Here is a 16,758-nt window from a genome sequence, read left to right on the forward strand (position 1 = left end):
GCCTCATCTTCCCAAGTAGCTGGGATTACAGGCACGTGTCACTGCACCCAGCTATTTTTTGTATTTTTAGTAGAGACGGGGTTTTCCCGTGTAGGCCAGGCTGGTCTTGAAATCCTGACCTCAGGTGATCCGCCTACGTTGGCCTCCCAAAGTGCTGGAATTACAGGTGTGAGCCAGCCCGCCCAGCTATCTTATAAGCTTTAGGTAAATACTGTTAAATTGTATCTATAATTCTGTAAACCACACTTGTTTGCCTGACATTATGTTTTTGAGGTTTTTCAATTTGCTAAATCTAGGCCTGCTTCATTCATCTTAACTACTGTATAACATCCCATTGTATAAATATACCATGTTTTATGTATCCTTTTTATCCATTCCCCCATTTATGGGCATTTAGATTGCTTCCATTTTTTTTAATTTCAAAGAACGTAGTTATGGGTATCTTGTACAGAGCTCCTTGTGAATAGAATTTCTGAATCACAAAGAATACACATCTTTGACTTAATAGACATTCTCAAATCATTCTACAATGTGTCAAATTTGCAATCTGATTATTCCTGTATGAGAGGTCCTGATTTCAAGGGCCTCTTCGTTGAACTTCCATCCTCCTCTCTCTTCTTCATTGAACTTCCATCCTCCTCTCTAATTCCCTCTAACTCACTCCCTTATATAGCCCAAGTGACCACTAAAATACACAGCAGAGCAAATCACATCTCAGCTTTAAATCTTTCCATGGATTTCCACTGTGATTTCCAACAAGACCGCAATGACTCACTGGGCCCTGAATTTGCTCCAGAGCCTCAACTCTTGCTGTCACTACATCTGACCAGACCCACCCTCGACATTACAACCAATGCTTCAGAATCCTCTTAGCTCCTTTTCCACAAGAGTCCTTTCTCTCACCCTCTGTATACACCATTTTCTCTCCTTGGAATGCTCTTTCTATTAAAACCTCTCCCATCCCACCTAAGCCCAAATTTCCCTAATTAACTCTATTCACCATACTATGTCTAAACGTAGTCACCTCTTTTCCCTGGGAGCCTTCTTTGGCTCCCACTCCCCCCACACCCACCATCATCACTGGAGTAAGTACCTTTCCCATATCCTCTGTAGCATATTTGACAGGCACTCCCCCATCACAGCATCATCACACAGTTCTAAAATCACCTCTTTGCTGGTTTTACTCCCCTACTAGACTTTGAAGTCCCCAAATTGAAAAGGAGGGGAACAGTGTCTATCTTGTTCACTGCTGTATTCTCACCCGATATGCAGTTTATACGGCACTCATAAATACTGTGTTTGTTGGATAAACAAGTACATGAAGCAAGTCAGCACTTGAATCTAGATCATTTGATCTGAATTCTCATTTCATCCAAGACAACTTCTCTTCCTAAAATAGAAATTACTACACAAGCCATCATGAGGAGGAAATGCCAGAGATAAAATTTGGAATTGGGGTGTCAAATTATAAAAATTCCTCTAGGTTTGACGGCAACTTCAAGCCTTATAAGTGGTCTCTTGGGTCTAGGCATGCCATTTACAGCATGAGGAGGGAGAGAAGGAAGGAGTCCACTGGGATGGTCCTGTTTGCAGCCACCTGTAATGCACAGCTTGGGTAATGGAAAGCACACCTGGAGATGTTTGAGAAGCAATCAGCCATTCCCAACATAGGATAGAAACAAAATGGAAAAGGTTAAAGTTAACATGGAGAGATTAAAAATCATTTGGAATTATTTCATAAGGATGTCCTGTAGTTTTTTGACATATATGTATTTTAAGTCAAGAAATGAATTTGCCAGATCCTGACAGCTCTCTCTTACATCAAGAAAAATGAAAATATATTTTGTTTCTAAAATGCCTACATCAACTATGGGTCTTCAGCTGAATCATAGTATACTGGATTTAGGAAGCCAACAACTTCCTTCTGAGTTAAACATCAGAGACTGGCATCCCCTAAGTCAGTGGTTCCTAAACTCTAGCATACATCTGAATCACCAAGAGACTTACAAAAACACAAATTGCTGCCGCCACACACCTCTGAGAGTTTCTTATTCACTCGGTCTGGGTAAGGCAGGAAATATGCATTTCTAAAAAGTTCCTAGAATCATTAAAAAAAGATGAAGTATTAATACATGCTACAACATGGATGAACCTCCAAAACACTATGCTAAGTGAAAGAAGCCACATACATAAAGTCATAGATTGTGTGACTCAATTTATATGAAACACCTAGAACAGGCAAATCTGTAGAGATGAAAAGTAGATTCATGGTTTCCAGAGGCCAAGGTGAGGGGGAAATGGGGACTGACTACTTAATGTGTATAGGCTTTCCTTTTGGAGTAATGAAAACATTTTGCAACTAGATAGAGGTGATGGTTGCATAACACTGAGGATGTACTAAACATGAGTGGATTGTTCACTTTGATTGTATGTTATGTGAATTTTACCTCAACAACAAAAAGTTTCTAGGTAATGCTGATATGGTCCAGAGACCACACTTGGAGAAGCACTGACTTTAGTTACAAGCACAGAGAAGAGATGGAAGTAAGCCAACTTCCAAAATGGATGGAAGCCTCCACGTGTAATCCAGCAAGCCTGTCTACAGCTGAGAACTCAGAAAGGCTGAAATAGGCTGTTGCACTGGAAATCTTCACTCTCAATTTGGGCTCGGACCAATAGCTGGTAGCCACTTCCACATTCCAAATTGAAGTCCTGAACCACCCAAGCAAAGGACGGGGCTGAATCCAGTTGTACTCATCTCAGCTGACCAATCACCTCTGGCTTATAAAGAGGACTTTAAGGAATGAGGGAAAGTTGGCAAATGGACAGATAATTTCTTTGGATATAGGCGCTGGCATTCTGTGAGGCTGCCCTCATGCCTTGGGGAAGGGGTGAGAATTCTTCCCTTTTCACTTCACATGTGCCCATCTACCCATCTCTGGATACTGTTTGCAGGCCTAGGGCCATTAATCTTTTTAAAGAACTTGAGAAGGTGAAGACCATTTCATCCCCACTGCAACATGTAAAAAGAGAGATCACCTGGAGCCAGAACAACGAAGCTTTACTCTCAGTTCTGCCTCTCACTAATTCACTGGCTTGACCAATTATTTACTTTCTCTGAGCCTCAGTTTCCTCATCTGGAAAATGGGAATAAGAGTGACTTCTTCATAGGGCTTTTGTGAGAACTAAACAAGATAACCTTTGAAAGCACTATAATATGCTTTATGTATCATGGTTATTATTTTCCACAATTAGAATGTTGCTCTACCACTGTACCCACTGATCCAGTGTGCCTAAAAGGCTCCAAGGGATGCTCCTCCTCCTGAGAGGTGCAGCCCCCTATCTTTTTTCCTATAACTACTCATGAACGATGGTATCTACATGTGTCACAATGTAACATGGATCTGGGTATTATTGGAGGAAAACCTATTCTGCATAGAAGACAAGAAAAACAAATAGGAAGTATGGATAAGTAGGTTGACACCTGCAAGACAAGTTAGAGCATAAAGAAGAGGTAAATGCTGAACATAGAAAGGAGAGAATGGAATGACTGAGAGGAACCTATTGTAAATGACACAGTCAATATCCATGAGGCCTCAAATCAACCCAATTGATGATGGCCATTCTGGCCTTATATGTGGTCTGCCCAAGAAGCGCATATGAAGGCCATAGTGCTTCTCATCAGGCTGAAGGGTGAGCTACAGCTGCCTTCAGGAGTGCTTATTCCTGTGTTTCAGCAAAGGGACAAATGTGTGTGTTGCTGACTGTAGACATCTTTCATATGCCTCTCTCCCTTGCTTACATATCCACTCTGTACATACATACACAGGACATGGTGGGGAGGCTGATGCAGCAGAGAGAGAGAACAAATGAACATTGCTAGCACAGGGTGCAGACAGTGGGATCTTCCATCCACTGAGATCTTTCTCTAAGTGTATTAGCCTACTCCACATGTCTCCTTGTTTCTCACTATGTGTTTTAAATGGAATCAATAAACCAGCTCATTCAAGTGTTTTACTTTGTTCTGGGAGACTTTCTATTCCCTGTCTTTAAGAGAGCTTGCCTGGTAGTGTTTTGTGAGGCTGCCATTACATCAGGGTAGTTTCCCACATGGCACACGCCTCATGCCTTTGCACACATGGCCTGTGCCCTCTGCCTGGAATGCCCTTTGTTGGGCTCACACCATTTACTCTTCGAAACCACAATTGAATATCAGTTTTTCTGCAAAGCCTTCCCTCATCCTGTCCCAACTGTAACCCCACCGTAAATGTCTGCCCCTTAACATTTTGTCTCCATTGTAAGACTTATCACACTGGACCGTACATGTGTGTCTTCTCATTTTTCCCTCCTTCTGTATGCCATAATCAGCTTGAGGAAAGGAACCAGGTACAACTCCTGATGCACAGTAGGTGCATGCAAGTATCTATGCCAAAAGTGTCTGCAAAAAGGACTGATGTATGACAACTGATGCTCATAGGACCTCCTACTGAGAGAGATGGTAAAATCATTTAGAGCCAAAATTTTTCAGTCTGCTTCTAGAAGTTAAGCCAGAAAATATGGATACATTTTATTTTCGGAAACTTTCCATGGCAATAAAACACCACTGCAAAGTTAGAAGACATGACAAACAGGGACATTTTGAAAATTATATCACAAAAGGTTAATGTTCCTAATATGTAAAGAAGTACTAAAATAGATAAGAAAAAAACCAATAATCCTATAGAAAAGTAGCGGGCGGGGAGGGAGTAACAAGTAGACAGACCAGATAAGAATTGTCAGTGGTTTGTAAACTTATTACAAGATGTTCAACTTTACTCAGAATTAGGAAAATGCAAATTAAAACTCTTTGGGGATAATATTTTTTACCCACCAGATGAACAAGAATATTAATGTTTAGCAAAATGCTTTATGGCAAGGTTATGGGGAAACTGGCATTCTCATACATTGCTGGAGGAAATGCCAAACATTAGAAACATTACAGGAGGGATCTTGTAGCATCTTGTGCACACTCCTTCACCCTTTGACCTAGTAAACACACTTCTAGAAATCTATCCCAAAGTTACACTGCGAAAATACAAAGGCAAAAAAGGTGTATGTGGAAACTATTGTTCATTGCAGTTCTATTCATAATGGCAAAAGAATGGAAAGACCCAAATGCCCAAGTATAAAAAATTGTTTGATGAAGCTAGACAAATATACTCAATACAGTGCTATACAGTTGTGAAAAAGAATAACAAATCTCTCTATGTAATCTATGGGATCATCTCCAAGATATATCCCATATATCTGGAATCCCCTCAGAGCACCTTCTTTTGAAACAGGCAAGAATAATCAAATATCTCATACAACAAAGTCCAAATAATACTTTCCCCTCAGGGAGTGGGGCAGAGTTCTCTATCCCTTAAGTGTGGGCTGCAGATGGTGACTTTCTTCCAAAGTGTACAATACGGAAAGAACAGAAAAAAGGGAACATTAGCATGGAAAGATCTGACAGAATCGTACCTCATCCATGTGACCAAGGTCAACATCAACAGTGATCAGTCATGTTGATAGTATGTGTCCCTGATAAGATGTGGTGAGAATGGCATTTTCCCTCTGTGGCCTTCCTCCCAAAACCCATATTCCCAATCTATCAGGAAAACATTTGATAAGCCCCAGTGGAGGGACATTATACAAAATACCCTACTAGTACTTCTCAAAACTGTGAAGGTCAGGCCGGGCACGGTGGCTCACGCCTGTAACCCCAGCACTTTGGGAGGCCAAGGCAGGCAGATCACCTGAGGTCAGGAGTTTGAGACCAGCCTGACCAACATGGAGAAACCCCATCTCTTCTAAAAATACAAAATTATCCGGGCAGGGTGGCGACCTGTAATCCCAGCTACTCAGGAGGCTGAGGCAGGAGAATCGCTTGAACCCGGGAGGCAGAGGTTGCGGCGAACTGAGATCATGCCATGGCCCTCCAGCCTGGGCAACAAGAGCAAAACTCCATCAGAACAAAAACAAAAACAAATGTCAAGGTCATCAAAACCAAAGAAAGTCTGGAAACTGTCACAGTTAGAGGAGCCTGAGGAGACAAGGATGACCAAATGTAATGTGGTATCATGGGTGGGATCTTGGAACAGAAACAGTGCATTAGGTAAACACTAAGGAGCCCTGAATACAGTACGGACTTCAATTAGTAACAGTGTATAAATATTGGTTCATTAGTTGTGACAAATGTACCATACTAATAATGTAAGAAATTAATAAAAGAGGAACCATCATGAAGTGTGTATGGAAACTCTATCTGTTATCTTTGAAATGCTCTGTAAATTTAAAACTATTCTGAAACAAAAATTGGATTCTAAAAAGTGTCACTTTTCAAACTTGGCTATAGCTTTAAAACAAGCAAATACATACATAGAAAAAGGAAACAATTTAAATTCTATTAACAGTAAGCTTGTTAAATAAACTATGGCATACTCATCTGACACACTGAAAAATAAAAATGAGGTAGGTACAATGTGAAAGGAGTTCCATAATATATTAAGGGAAAAAAATCAATGCACAGAACATTGTGCATAGTAAAATCCCTCTTGTATAAATAAATAATTTTTAAAAGATAAAATATAGATCTATTTTTGTATGCTGATATACACATGAAAGATTTTCTAGAAAGATACTAGAAAATATATTTATATTTTTATAAATGTAATAAATATATGTTACTTCTGAGTTTAGAACTGGTGCTACAGGGTGGGGAGGGCTTTTAACACTTTCATCTAATGTTGAACTTTGTGTGCGTGCATTTTAATTTTTAAAAATCATCATCCTTTTGGATTACAACTAATCTAGCTTCAGGATTACATACAGCTAAAATTGAAGAGAGGATTTGAAAGGATCTGCATCTCCATGCTATACTTTTTGAGTGTTTCCAAGAAACCCAGCCTGATATTAACCCCTGTCACATTACTCTTTTTTTTTTTTTTTCGAGACAGAGTCTCGCTCTGTCACCCAGGCTGGAGTGCAATGGTTTAATCTTGGCTCACTGCGGCCTCCGCCTCCCAGGTTCAAGAGAATCTCCTGCCTCAGCCCCACCGAGTAGCTGGGACTATAGGTGTGCACCACAATACCTGGCTAATTTTTGTATTCTTTTAGTAGAGATGAGGTTTCACCATGTTGGCCAGGCTGGTCTTGAACTCCTGACCTCAGATGATCCACCTGCCTCAGCCTCCCAAAGTGCTGGGATTACAGGTGTGAGCCACCATACCCAGCCAACATTACCCATTTTTGATGATTAATTTATGTGTCAACTTGACTGGGCTAAGGGATGCCAGGATAGCTAGCTGGTAAAATGTTATTTCTGCATGTGTCTGTGAGGGTGTTTCTGGAACAGATTAGCATTTGAATCAGCAAACTGAATAGAGAAGATTATCTTCACCACTGTGGTTGGGTATCATCTAGTCCATGGAGGGTCCAAATAGAACAAAAATGCGGGAAAAAAGCAAATTTGCTCTCTTCTTGAGCTGAGACATTTATATTCTCCCACCATTGGACATCAGTGTTCCTGGTTCTCTGGCCTCTGGACACAGACTGGGACTTACACCAACCGTACCCCGGTTCTCAGGCCTTTTGATTCAGACTGATTCAGACTAAAGTTACACCACCAGCTTTTTTGGTTGTCTAGCTTGCCGGTGTCAAATTGTGGAAGTACTCAGCCTCCATAGTTATGTTGGCCAACTCTTACCATAAATACATATGTATACATATGTATTCTGTTATATGTATATATGATTCTGTTTCTCTGGAGAATCCTAATATACCATTAAAGCATTAACATTAATTATCAATTGGATGCCATCATCTTAGAAATCTAAGAGGAATCTTCTGAGAAGTTGGATATGAGAGATCTGCATACTGATGAGTGCATGCAAATGAGCAGTAGGGAGACTGGCACATATGGTGGATGAGCAAATGTTTCCAAGGGATAGGCTGGGTTGACCGGGGGACACACTAGATCATGAGTTATTTGATAAGGCAGAGGAGTCTACAGATACAGGATGATGTGATTTGAAGGAGACAGACCACAAGGGAAGGGCCTAATATTTACCTTAATAGACTATTGAGCAGTTTTATCTAGCCCAGAGATTCTCAACTCCGGAGGTACATTAGAATCACCTGGGGAAGCTTTTTAAGGCTATGTTCTTCAACAGCGGAATAGAGAAACAAATCGTGGCACATCCATATGGAGTAACACTCAGCAATAAAAATGAACTATGGACACGCTGTATCAACCAAACCGATGAATCTCAAATGCATTATGTTAAGTGAAAGAGGCCCGCACTGAAAAACTACATACTACATGATTTCATTCCCATGTCATTCTGCAAAAGACAAGACTATAGGAAAAGAAAACATATCAACAGCTGCCAAGAGCTTGGGGTGAAAGGACAGCTTGACTACCAAGGGGCATAAAAGAATTTGGGAGAGGGCGTGGACCTGTTCTATGTGGATTGTAAGTTACATGACTGTACGCATATGGCAAAATTTACAAAACTTTACCCTAAATAAGATGAATTTTATTGCATGTAAATTATACTTTAATACAAAAGGCCTTCCCCCAAATATTAGAATTCATTTGGTCTTGGGTGTAGCCTAGAGATTATTTTTTAAAAGCTCCTCAGATGGAAAATATCTGCTTCGGTCTAAGATGGAGTATCAGGGAATGGATTTTCCCTCCCACCTGAGTCAATCAAAAAAAAAAAAAAAGAAAAAGAAAAGCAGAGAAAATATATGAAACAATGGGCTTTAAGACACTGACCATCAGGCAACCAAGGATGGTGAACCCTGCAATTTGGAGGGATGGAATACCGCTCTTTATCTTGATTATAGGAATTATTCCATGGGTGTATATACATATTAAAACTTAGCAAATTGTACATTTTATATGTGTAGTTTATTGTACATCAATTATGCATCATTAAAGGCATTTTCTTTAAGTTCCCCAGGTGATTCCAAACATAATAGCCAGAGTTAAGAACCATCAGCCCCAACATATAACCTTACTTGGCCCTGGAATCCAACATCGTAAGATTCTAATCATTTGAACTCAATGTAATGTGATTGAAACATATAAAATGTTAAAGTTTATTACAAGTCATACTTTACTTAAACAGAACTCATTTTAGGAACTAAGTTCACACTTGCAGGAATAGTAGTTTTTGACAATGATTCTTTTGATAGTGATTGACATCGCTGCTAAAAACAAAAGACAGACACAGAGAGAGAGGCTGGGACCCTAACTGGAAAGATGTTTAAATGTTAGAACAAAACACATTAATACCAACTTCTAGGAAACTTAGAATATGCACAAAAAGCCTTAAAATTGTTCATAACATTTAACCCAGAATTTAAACTAAGGACATAAGAAAAGAGCACAAGTGTGCCACTTCAGCAATGCTATAATAGCAGGAACATGGGAATCTAAAACAACAACAAAAAAGAAGTGGTTACATGAATTATAGTATGTGAGTAAAAAGAATAGTACAAGGCCATCTAAAATAATATTGTATAATAATATCTAATGATATCATTAGATATGATATTAGCCCGAGGCTGCAGCAGCGCATCCCCGGGCGCGGCGCCCACCAACACTCACAGTGCGAGGGCTTGGCTCCGAGGGGGCTGGGAGCCCGGGCGCCCTGGAGTGAGGGGGGCCAGGAGCGGGCTCTGGAGGCTGCAGAGGCGACTCTGGAGAGGACGGAGCCTCGGCGGGGAGCGGATGTTTTGAAGATGCTTTGGCTGCCTTGGAGATTTGGAGATCTGATGCCACGATGAGGACTCACACACAGGGGTGCTCCTGTGTGTGTTTTTCATATATTTGCTTTGCATTGTGTCAGCCTACATCACCGACAAGAACCCAGAAGTCATGATTCCCTTCACCAATGCCAGCCACAACAGCCACCCCATGCTGTACTTCAGGGCAGAGGTGGCGGAGCTGCAGCTCAGGGCGGCCAGCTGGCAGGAGCACATTGCAGCCCGCCTCACGGAGGCTGTGCACACGATGCTGTGCAGCCCCTTGGAATACCTCCCTCCCTGGGATCCCAAGGATTACAGTGCCCGCTAGAATGAAATCTATGGAAACAACTTGGGTGTCTTGGCAATGTTCTGTGTGCTGTATCCTGAGGACACTGAAGCCCAAGACATGGCCAAAGTCTACATGGAGAGGATGGCAGTGCAGCCTATTTGGTTGGTGAAAGATGCTCCTTGGGATGAGGTCCCGCTTGCTCACTCCCTGGTTGGTTTTGCCACTGCTTATGACTTCTTGCACAACTACCTGAGCAAGACACAACAGAAGAAGTTTCTTGAAGTGATTGCCAGTGCCTCAGGGTATATGTATGAAAATTCATACAGGAGAGGACGGGGATTTCAATACCTGCACGATCATCAGCCCACCAACTGCATGGCTTTGCTCACAGGAAGCCTAGTACTGACGAATCAAGGATATCTTCAAGAATCCTGCTTATGGACCAAACAAGTTCTGACCATCATGGAGAAATCTCTGGTCTTGCTCAGGGAGATGATGGATGGCTCCCTCTATGAAAGAGTTGTGTATGGAAGCTACACAACTAGATCACTCTTCCAATACATGTTTCTCATCCAGAGGCACTTCAACATCAACCATGTTGGCCATCCGTGGCTTAAACTACACTTTGCATTTATGTATAGAACCATCCTGCCAGGGTTTCAAAGGACTGTGGCTATTGAGGACTCAAATTACAACTGATTTTATGGTCCAGAAAGCCAATTAGTTTTCCTTGATAAATTTATCATGCGTAACAGCAGTGGTAACTGGCTAGCTGACCAAATCAGAAAGAACTGTGTGGTGGAAGGTCCAGGAACACTGTCCAAAGGGCAGCGCCGGTGCACTCTGCACACAGAATTTCTCTGGTATGATGCCAGCTTGAAATCAGTTCCTCCTCCAGACTTTGGCACCCCTACGCTGCATTATTTTGAAGACTGGGTGTCGTGACTTGAAGTGCACTACCTGCTGAAATCAATAAATCTTTCCTCTCTTTCAAGTCTGGAAAACTGGGGTGACATGCAATATGTGACATTGTCCACAGAAACAAATACAAAGATTGGATCAAAGGATGGAGAAATTTTAGGACAGGCCATGAACATTATGATCAAAACTCATTTACTTTTGCTCCCAGTTGTGTGCCTTTCATTATTGAGGCTCTGTACAGGCCAAAGTACACCTTCTTCAACAATGTTTTGATGTTTTCCGCAGCTGTGTCAAAGAGCTGCTTTTCTCCCTGGAAGGGTCAAGTCACAGAACACTGTTCATCAAAATGGTCTAAATACCAGCATGACCTGGCAGCTAGCTGTCAGGGGATAGTGGTTGCAGCAGAGGAGAAAAATGGGGTGGTTTTCATCTGAGGAGAAGGTGTGGGAGCTTATAACCTCCAGCTCAACCTGAAGAATGTTCAGAGGAATCTGATCCTCCTACATCCACAGCTGCTTCTCCTTGTAGACCAAATACACCTGGGAGAGGAGAGTCCCCTGGAGACAGCAGCGAGCTTCTTCCACAATGTGGATGTTCCTTTTGAGGAGACTGTGGTAGATGGTGTCCATGGGGCTTTCATCAGGTAGAGAAATGGTCTCTATAAAAAGTACTGGATGGACAATACTGGCTACGGCAAGAAAGCAACATTTGCATCAGTGACATATCCTGGGAGCTATCCCTACAATGGGACAAACTATGTGAATGTCACCATGCACCTCTGAAGTCCCATCACCAGGCCAGCTTACCTCTTCATAGGGTCACTATAGATGTTCAGAGCTTCACCATCCACGGAGACTCTCAGCAACTGGATGTGTTCATAGCCACCAGCGAACATGCCTACGCAATGTACCTGTGGACAGGTGAGGCCGCAGGACAGTCTGCCTTTGCACAGGTCATTGCTGATCATCACAAAATTCTGTTTGACCGGAATTCAGCCATCAAGAGCAGCATTGTCCCTGAGGTGAAGGACTATGCTGCTCTTGTGGAACAGAACCTGCAGCATTTTAAGCCAGTGTTTCAGCTGGAGAAGCAGACACTCTCCTGAGTCCAGAACCAGCTAGCTTTAGGAAGACTGCTGACCGGCTGCTGAGATTTTCAGATAAGAGACAGGCTGAAGAGGCCATCGACAGGATTTTTGCCATAACACAGCAACAGCAGCAGCAAAGCAAGTCAAAGAAAAACCGAAGGGCAGGCAAATGCTATAAATTTGTGGATGCTGTCCCTGATATTTTTGCACAGATTGAGGTCAATGAGAAAAAGATTAGACAGAAAGCTCAGATTCAGGCACAGAAAGAACTACCCATAAATGAAGATGAAGAAATGAAAAACCTCTTAGATTTTGCAGATATAACATATGAGAAACATAAAAATGGGGCTTGATGAAAGGCCGGGTTGGACAGGCATGGATGGTGACAACTACTCGTAGCAGGGCCTCATCACTATCTGCTTCCTATACCAGATTGTTCCTCATCCTGAACATTGCTATTTTCTTTGTCATGTTGGCAATACAACTGACTTTTTCCAGATGGCCCACAACCTACATGGCCAAAGATGTCTTTATGCAGTTCTTCTAACAGATAGCTGTATTTTATTGTGGTTGTACTCTCTTGTTCTCAATCACAGTGTTAGCACTGAAGCTATAAGTTGCCTGGTCATTTTGTGATCATAAAAGTCCATGAAAAAAAAATTTATTACCCCAGTTTATCAGATTTTTTCCCTCAGATTCATTTTAACAAATTAAGGGAAGATATTTTGACACAAGAAAGCAGGAACATGGAGAAATTGGAGCAGGAAAGGAATTTATCAAGGCAATAGGAATAGCTTGGTGGTCCTATGGTGTTTCCAGAAGTATTTGGCATTGCAATTGAGCAGTCCAAGTAGTACTACTTTTAGAAGAAACAAAAAGTCTGTTTTTTAAAGTAATATTTTTTCTTATGAGAAAAAGGTTTAGATAGAATTGGGTTTTATTAATATTAATTTAATGCTATTAGCAATTTCCATATACTATATTATGGAAAAGACTGAAGAACACAATTCTGAGAAATATTTTAAAAATTTTAATGGTATAGTCATGTTGAAAGATAAATGTTGGCTGGGTGCGGTGGCTCACGCCTGTAATCTCAGCACTTTGGGAGGCCGAGGCAGATGGATCACGAGGTCAAGAGATGGAGACCATCCTGGCCAACATGGTGAAACTCTGTCTCTACTAAAAATACAAAAATTAGCTGGGCATGGTGACGCGCGCTTGTAATCCCAGCTACTCGGGAGGCTGAGGCAGGAGAATCGCTTGAACCAGGGAGGCAGAGGTTGCAGTGAGCCGAGATCGCACCACTGCACTCCAGCCTAGCAACAGAGTGAGACCCTGTCTCAAAAAAAAAAGCTAAATGTTGTAAGTCCTGGTATGATGGTGTCAGCTTCCTTGGGGAAGTACTTCTTTAGTTATGTAGCTAACGAGATCTTTTACTACAGATCTGGATGGCTATTCAGATAACATAGCAAAAATGATAGCAGAAGATCATCAAAAACTTAAAATATATTTTATTAGAAAACATGTATCTATGAATGAGTATTTCCTTGATGCTAGTCTCTGCACACATATAATTGGTTACTTGTATGCATTCATTGGTTGTTCAGTATGTAAGACAATTACAAATAACTTAATACTGTATTTTCCTTGTATGGAAAACTGTTGTAGACCCAATGACTAAAACTTTCAAAATAAAATATTTTCTATTATGAAAAAAAAGAATATCTAATGACAAGAGAAATTCTGTTAGATAAGTTGCTTTTGGCTATAAGTAACAGAAAAATTTAAACAGCATAAACAATATAGCTATTTATTTTACCATCTATCAAGATGTCCAGTTTGGGAATGGTTGCAACATCGGTTAATTCAGAAGTTTAACAAAGGAATAGCAGTCCTGGTTCTGATCTTGTTCATCAGCTGATCTTGTTCATCAAGCTTGCTCCCCCATCCCCCATGTTTGCAAATTGGCTGCCATTGTTTCAGATACATTCAGACAATACCCAGACTTGAAAACGGAAGTTTCTTCCTACAAGTCATTTTTTTTTAAAGAGCAAAGAAACTTTTCCCAGACATTCCCTAAGGACTTCCCTGATGTCTCTTTGGCCAAAATAATGTCACATGCTTACTCCCAAGTCCATCACTGACAAGGTGAAAGGAATGATTAAGAATGACCTAGACCAATTAAGTTTCATTCCCTCAGGCTGGAGAAAGTTCCAGCTTTCCCTACAGCACATGGCTGTCCTACGTCTCAACAAAATCAGGGTTGGCTCACAAACCAGAATGGAGAGAATTGGCTGTTAACTAGACTACTGTCAGGTAACACAACAGTAAATGCAACATATTTCCATTTGTATAAAGAAAAGTGAATATAGATAGGTCTATAAAGAATAAAAGCCTATGCATATTTTAAAATATTATTCATGTTGTTGGGATTATAGAAAATATTTATTTTTCTTGTTTCTGCTTTTCTTTTTTTCCTAAATGTTCTGCAATGAATATGTAATATATTTGAAGTCTATTTGTGCCCTCCCCCCACCAAAAATATATCCAAGAAAGGTTACTTTAAAATAAAACATTTATAGTCCTTGCCAGGTCTTTTTTTTCTTTTCTTTTAAAGTAAGTATTAAGAGCAGTTATGTAAAATCAAACTCAGAGGTTTCATTCAGTTGAGGCTAGAATGTGTCTGAGGCAGCCTCCAAAGACATGGAGCCTCCTGCACTCGCATGAGTCCCAGGACCCTGAGGCCCCACAGAGATGTCAGCAATTTTATCCCAGGGGCTACTCTTGCTGCTTAGAAGACGATGTCCTGTGACTTATCTTCCCAAACTGGAAGGTTGGACAGTACAAACCAGATTCTAAACCAGTCCTCAGTGTCAAGGCCAAGAAGATATCAGACCTGTCTAGGGAACAGGGTTACACTGAGACTTTTGGTTCCACCACAAGCAGGAAGACAGAGCTGGAGGAATGAAAACAGAAGGCACGGCAAAGAAGACAATTTAAGAGCAGCGAAGTCACTCTATGCCTCTAGACACATGTCCAATAACTTGGCATAAAAGCACATGCATTTTGTGACCAAGTTGGACTGGAATTCTGTCCTGGTACTCTGCATGTCACCTGTAGACACTTCTCAGCCTGTACCCGGGATTCAAAAAGTTGAGGGCGATCAAGAATGAGGAAAGATATTTCTGCAGCCAAAGCAGGGACAGTCCACATTCACTCAGCAAATCTCTGACCCTCTGCATGAAACCCCAGTGGCCACCTCCAGCCCAGTCCTGGCGACACAGAGCAGGCAGTGCCCTCAAGGAGATGAGAGACGCAACCCAAGTGGAAAAGACTCGAGCTTTAGAGCAACACAGACCTCAGCTCCAATCGGACGTCACCAATTGCTAGTTGTGCAAACTTCGGCAAGCCACTTCACCACCCTGTGCCTCAGTTTCTTCACGTGTAAAATGAGAATAAGGCTTTTTAAGTATTCATCGAGTTCGCTTATGCAAAGTGTGACAAACCTCAGCTCAGCATAATTGAGTGAAGAAGCTGGAAGGGCAGTAATGGCCTCCAAATGCACCTCCAACAGCCACCCAGGAAATCCCGCCCTTGCTTTCGCCTCAGACTCTGGGCACAAAAATTAATCAAGAGCTCTGAGGCCGGAAGTCTGGAGCTGTCAGATTCACTCTTCTGGATTGAACTTTTAATGGAGGTGGATCACTGGGGCTTGCTCTTGCCAGATAAATAAATGGTACTTTAAAAATCATACCCAGCTAACATCACCTGCTCACAGCCACACCACTGGTGCTGGGGAAGTGAGCTCTGACTCCGAAGAACAAATCACGCCTGAGGGGCCTAAGTGGAGAAAGTAAGGTTAAATCACCGGAACCATGTATCCATCTGCAACGGACTGTGTGGGTGGTGTGCATGAAAAGAACAGAGAAGAAGGTAGGAGAAGCTGCAGGAGGCAGAAACTGGAGGGGAGGCTCTGTCTTAGAGTAGCTGCCACTTTGATTCTCTCTTTTTTTGGAAATGCTCTCTGCTGCTACTTGTTTGGGAGTTTAGCACAGCTAGAGAAATGGCTCATGAAGCTTGAGGTGAGGTGGAGATGAATTCCCTCTAATGAAAATCCCTGAGCCATCAAAGTGCTTCATTAGTTCCACACAAGACCTCTAAGGTGCGCAATGGACATACGGGGCTCTTCAGTGAAAAGATTATTCCCCGTGTGCTCATCTGGACACTAAATTCTGGTTTAATCACTATTAAAACTGTCCTGAGAGGAAAAATGGGGCATGTGAAAATGAGAACACTCAAGGTCATATTTATCCACGTTGTTTAGAGTGAAAAGTGTAGCTCATACAAAGCTTGCCTGGCTACTGAAACCACTTCATTAAAAAAAAAAAAAGGCCAATAAATATGTCCAAGCCTTTGTACTTCCATTTTTGTAATCTAAAATATTTTGGTTTGTTTTAGTATTTTATCTAAGAAAAAGAATGTGTTTGGGGCCAGGAGCAGTGGCTCATGCCTGCAATTCCAGCACTTTGGGAGGCCGAGGCGGGCAGATCGCCTGAGGTCAGGAGTTCTAGACCAGCCTGGGCAGCATGGTGAAACCCTGTCTCTCCTAAAAATACAAAAATTAGCCAGGCATGGTGGCACATGCCTGTAATCCCAGCTACTTGGGAGGCTGAGGCAGGGGAAT

General features: G+C 41.6%; 1 long non-coding RNA gene and 1 pseudogene across 1 annotated transcript in view; both read left to right on the forward strand.

Moving 5' to 3' along the window:
* LOC134728537 (uncharacterized) overlaps nucleotides 1-16,758 on the forward strand; it is a 103,268-nt gene that overhangs the window by 58,089 nt on the left and 28,421 nt on the right. The window lies entirely within an intron of this gene.
* Nucleotides 9,813-12,676, forward strand: LOC100978308 (dermatan-sulfate epimerase-like; annotated as a pseudogene).

This window comes from Pan paniscus, chromosome 11 (assembly GCF_029289425.2).
Source record: "Pan paniscus chromosome 11, NHGRI_mPanPan1-v2.0_pri, whole genome shotgun sequence".
In the NCBI taxonomy this organism is placed as follows: Eukaryota; Metazoa; Chordata; class Mammalia; order Primates; family Hominidae; genus Pan; species Pan paniscus.